The following is a 5,921-nucleotide window of genomic DNA, read 5'->3' as shown; positions in this document are numbered from 1 at the left end:
TCGAAAGTTTACTATTATTCGTCCAATTTTTATTATGTCTAGACATAATTTTAATTCAACGAATTTTTATTATGTCATGACATAATTTTAATTTTGCCGCTAAGGAATTTTTAAATCGATTCTTATGAATCAAGCTTGAATTCGATGTCTAGGTGTCCCAGGTTGCCGATAACAAGGTCCACATAGTGCGCTCCATAGTTTTCGGTGTCCAGGTGTATTAATACCTTAAATTCGATGTCCACGTGTCCCACGTTGCCGATGACGAGGTCCACATAGTGCGCTCCGTAGTTTTCGGTGTCTACGTGTGTTCGAGAAGTCGAACATGGGCCGCGCGCGCCTGACGAATGCGCGCCCGGCCAACACGCGCTTATCAGATTGCGCGGCTCGCCGCGGCGCGTCGCCGGCTCACGTACAATTACTCGCGTTTAAAGTACGTTCGAGTAGCAATTTAAGGCGAAGCCGCGCACAGACCAGCATCGAATCCTACCGCTACACTCGGCGATCTAGCCTTGAGGAAGCGTTGAGAGACTCGAAATTATAAATCTTTTGTCGCGTCGAGTGAGATTTCATCTCCTCCGCGCAGAAATTATCGAGCGTCGAGAGACTTCTCCTCCGCTCATTGCACTCTCGTGGAGCCACCGTGGAGACCGTGGCCCCTTCCAAGTCGGACGCCCCCTCCGGGCCCGGCACAGTAGAAGTGGAGGCACGGAGTGGCCCCACTCCAACAGCGACCCGAAGGAAGAGGTGCCGAACCAGGACGCGGAGCCAGAGACGGAAGAAGCGCCTCTCCCACCAGCCGCTACCTCAGGAGCGGCACACGAAGGAGGCGGAGCCCGCTAAACCGGTGCCGCAGGAGCGGCCCCAAGAGCCACCGGCCTGTGTGCAATCTCGTCTGGCCAACCAGCCAGAGCCGCAGAAGCGGCAGCCATCGAGACGGGAATTGGACAAGGGACAGGCGATACGTCCGTGGAAGCTCATTCCACTGGAGCTCCCGGAGGTGCGCCGCACCAGGCCAGCCGGACTGACGCTCCCGAAACGGGATTGCCGCATCTCTCGGCCACCGGCTCTCCACCTGATCCGCGTCAAGGAGACGCGAACCACTGCGTGTCAAACGGTGCTCAGCCGAGCATTTCGGGCTCCTTCATCGCCTGTGGACCCACTGGATCAACCGACGGACAAGCCACCGCGCACCCCGGGCTCTAAAATCGACCTGAATAATAACTCGGTCCCCTCTGAGCCCCTTGCAAAGAAGGCCATCCGCCAAATGAACTTTTAACCGTGCATTAGCACTTACATTTTTTAATTAGGCGCCTACAAGGCGCCGCCTAAGACAACGCAAACACAATGTACATAATTTAGACAGAATATATTGTTATTTGTTACCAAATCTTGTCTCGCTGACTCACCGCCACCGTCCTGATCCCTATTGCGACCCCACGATATCGAACAACGTGTATTAATACCTCGAATTCGATATCTACGTATCCTACATTCAGATTTAAAGTTATTAATACACCTAGACACCAAAAACTACGAAGCGCACTATGTGAACCTCGTCATCGGAAACCTGGGACACGTAGACATCGAATGCGAGGTATTATTACACCTAGACACCGAAAACTACAGAGCGCGCTATTTGGATCTCGTCATCGGCAACCTGGGACACCTAAACATCAATTTTAATGTATTAATACACATAGACACCAAAATCTACGGAGAGCACTATGTGGACCTCGTCATTGGCAACCTGGGACACCTAGACATCGAATTCAAGGTATTAATACACGTAGACACCGAAAACTACGGAGCTCACTATCTAGACATCGTCATCGGCAACCTGGGACACCTAGACATCGCATTCAACGTATTATTACACCTGGACACCGAAAGCTACAAAACGCACTATGTGGACCTCGTCATCGGTAACCTGGGACACCTAGACATCGAATTCAACGTACGATTACACCTGGACACCGAAAACTGTGAAGCGCACTATCTGGATCCCGTCATCGGCAACCTGGGACACGTGGACATCAAATTCAAGGTATTAATACACGCAGACACCGAAAACTACGGAGCGCACTATGTGGACCTCGTCATCGGCAACCTGGGACACGTAGATATCGAATTTAACGTATTATTACACCTGGAAACCGAAAACTATAAAGCGCACTATCTGGACCTCGTCATCGGCAACCTGGGATACCTAGACATCGAATTCAAGCTTGATTCATAAGAATCGACTTAAAAATTCCCTAGCGGCACTTTCTGCCAAGCGTAGAGAACCTTCCCTGGTAACCATTCCTTTGCAATTCTGCTGTAAAACTGCACGAAAAGTAGCTTCTTACAGCAGACTACTGCAATAGTACAGTAAGTACTCGTTTCAATCACAGATATTATGCACTTTTGTCGCAATTTTGGACTGTTTTCTTGCGCACTTCTTCGGGACGCATCTGAACTAGCAAACTGGTTACCAGGGTTCTTTTCCGGCAGCGGTGGTAATACGATGTAATAAGGATACAAAATCTCTCCAGATAAACATGAAGCAATTAACTCAATATATATTATATATACATATACCTAATTTACCTAAATAGAAATCTTCCTCCTGACCGATAAGTCTATCGACCTAATTTCGAAATACGCGCGCGATATCGAAACTGGCGATACCTGCGCCGCCAGCGTCGAAAAAGTGAAAGTGACATTTCTCTAATAATCATAATAATATTGAGACGTCGGCGTTAGGAGAAGAAGAAATATCTTAAAATAAAATTTTTCACATTTTGACTTTGCGTCGCAATATCTCCGCTCGTAGGGAACGTAGCGGAATATTATGAGAGAACCCCCCCCCCCCCTAATTGGACCCCAAGCTATCGATCAAGCCTACTTAGAACTTGATCCGTTCATTCGTTATCGAGATCTCAACACCTCGGGTACTCGCAACCCGTCGCGTCGCGTAAAAGAGTCACGGTCGGTCTCGCTCCGCGTGTACTTGGCACAAGACACTACCGTGTCTCTTGATTTAACACATATAAAAATATAAAGTCCATACTTTATTTATGATAATTAGCGTAACACTTGCGACAGAATTTAATTTTATCTTATAAGGTACATCAAACTATATATATCTATATATTTTTTAAATACGTCCTTTTCAAAGAAGTAACAGGAGGGAAAGTTAAACCTGGGGAAAAAGTAAAATTTCTAAATCTTCTATACCATTCAATTGATTCGAAATTGAATAATCGAGTTGGAGAAGACAAACGCAATTATAAATATAAAGAATAATTTTAAAATATGTCTTTAACTTATATACATATTGAACAAAAATTTTAGACAATAATTGCCAATAAAAAGTTGTTTTATTGTAAGTAAAATTATAACACAATATTAATAATAAAAGGAATGAGAACAAGAAGAGAATTAATTGTAAATATTTTAGATATTTTCATTTACATTTAACATTATTTACATTAAAACATTAAACATTTAACATTAAACATTAAATACTATATTAAATTTTTAACAATTTTTTAAAAAAACGTTTTTTTCAAAGCAAGAACATTACATTCAAGTAATTTTCTTATTCTGAATCTGAAAATTAAAAATATATATAAATTTTGAAAGATTTCTTAATGTATGAAATTGTAATATTATTATTTTAATATTATAATTATTATTTTTATTGTTATTTTTGTTATTTTTGTTGTTATATTTATTGTTATTTTTGTTGTTATTATCAGAAGACACACAGAGTGCTCAGTTTTCGTGAATTACAACTTCAATATATATTATATGTCACATTACATTTATATATCGTAATTAGATGCTGCACACTCATACATACGTATATTAATGAAAATTTATAAACAGTATGTCAACTTTTCAGTTTATAAGTTAAAAATTAATTTATTTAAAATGCACACCTTTAAAATACATAATACTAACAAGATCAGAGTGTAACTTATAGCTTATCCGCATTAAAAATATATTACGAGTTATATTTAAGCTATAAAATATATTAATTGTGAAAAATATGTTATTCTTCGTATTTTGAATTACAAAACAATTACATATGTACGACGTTTACACCTTTATAAACACGTACAAGTATACACAGGTAAAAGAGAGCATTAATATAGACGGTATTACAAGATATTTTGTAGTATTCCACATTGTTTCTGCTCTCTCCCCCATCATCCTTCTCTGACTCTTCTCCCAATTGATTTTTATTTAATAATTTAAATTAAAGCAAATTTTAACGTAAAAATATAAGTCAAAGATGATTTTAATCTAACAATATAAGTAAGTTAAAGTTAATTTCAATTTAAGTTATTATTTATAACATTAGTTAATAAAGAAGACACTAAATACAAGCCTGACATTTATGGCGACACAATTACAATTATACGTACTATTGGAAATACCTCGTCATATAAGTTTAAAAAATGGGAAGGAAAAATTGTTTCTACAAAACAAGATGAATTGGACAGTATCATAACGACGATGAATATACAGATTGATAATCCAATATTTGTTTTAAATCAGGATGTTTCAAGAACATTTTTAGTTACTTCTAAACCCGATGAAAAATCTAATTTATTTATGAAAGGTATTCTCTTGGATACCATTGAAAATAATTATAAGGAGGATTTCTATATAGTCGAAGAAGAATACAATAAATTAAGGATATACTCATTGACTTATAAAAGTCAACTTTCCGTCAACTTTTTGTTAATTATGCTCTTTAACAAGTGAAGAAGCCTGCGAGATAATGTCGGACATGGCAAAAGTGCCAAAAAATTGCAAAAAAGTGTTTACTTTACATGAATACACATTCTACCCCAATCTAAATTACAGGTCTTATGAGGGAAGATGTATACACGCTAAATATCTTCATGTTTCTATAAAACATAATAAAAATAATGCAAATGCTGAAAGAATATTTTCAAATAACTAAAAACAAAAAGCAGGGAACCAACGCAGCATATAACGCTATATTTGAAAAAATAATTCGCACTACTTTTGAATTGAATAATGTAACCAAGACGATCCACAAGCTAAGATCTACACAAAGTGAATGGTACTAATTTGATTAATGAACTGAAAGATGAAATTGATTTGCATGATGCCAATTGTATTGATGTTTTCCGTAACGAAGCCGCGGAGTTGGAAAAGAAAATAGCGCAGGAAAGTGGCTTGGGAAAGGCTTTAGCTAAAAACGTGCAGCAGCTTCAGAAGACCGTTGATTAAAGACCAAATTAAGGAGTTGACACGGAAGAAAGAAAATCATCGGCACCAGTGTCAGCATGTTACTCAAAAATTACGGGAAATTCGCCATACAGTGCGCAAAGAGGAAATTTGATATACAAGAAACAGTGGTAAAGAAAGCGGTTTCCAACGCCACTGAAAAATGTCCCAGGCTAAACACTACCAGATTGACAAACCAAATCAAAATTTTAGTAACTAAGTTAGGAGATAAAATTTGCGAGATAGAAAACCAGTTTGACTGTTTGGATAAATTATGGCGACAACTGAAAGAAAAGGAAGAAAAATATGGAGTAAACATTAAATTTGCAGTTCAATTGAAACAAGATTGCGAAAAACATATCGAACGAATGAAGCATCGACAGAATATGTTCCTCCTCCTAAGGGACTTGTATAGTGTCTGTGTGCAGAAAGCTTTCACCGATGTGCTTTCTTAAAGACAATATAAGAGCACTGTGGTGATCGATCATACAAATATACTGCTTGACTTACATGTGAGTGTACGGTACGATAAAAAGTCGAGCAACGACTGAAAGCTGAATGGGTGAAATCATCTGTGATCGCGTGATAAAATATCCATCTTTAAGATCTCCTGGAGCTAAAATACTGTTTTGAAGAGAGTTCTTGCCATGAGAACTTTTGATCAGGATGAC

General features: G+C 38.8%; 1 pseudogene; it reads left to right on the top strand.

Annotated features, from left to right (window-relative positions):
* Positions 1–4,738: 4,738 nt before the first annotated feature.
* On the top strand, positions 4,739–5,921 carry LOC139818297 (uncharacterized; annotated as a pseudogene).

The sequence above is a fragment of the Temnothorax longispinosus genome, chromosome 8 (genome assembly GCF_030848805.1).
Source record: "Temnothorax longispinosus isolate EJ_2023e chromosome 8, Tlon_JGU_v1, whole genome shotgun sequence".
Classification (NCBI taxonomy): Eukaryota; Metazoa; Arthropoda; class Insecta; order Hymenoptera; family Formicidae; genus Temnothorax; species Temnothorax longispinosus.
Note: the sequence above shows the minus strand (reverse complement) of the source record. Positions and strands in the feature narration are given on the sequence as shown.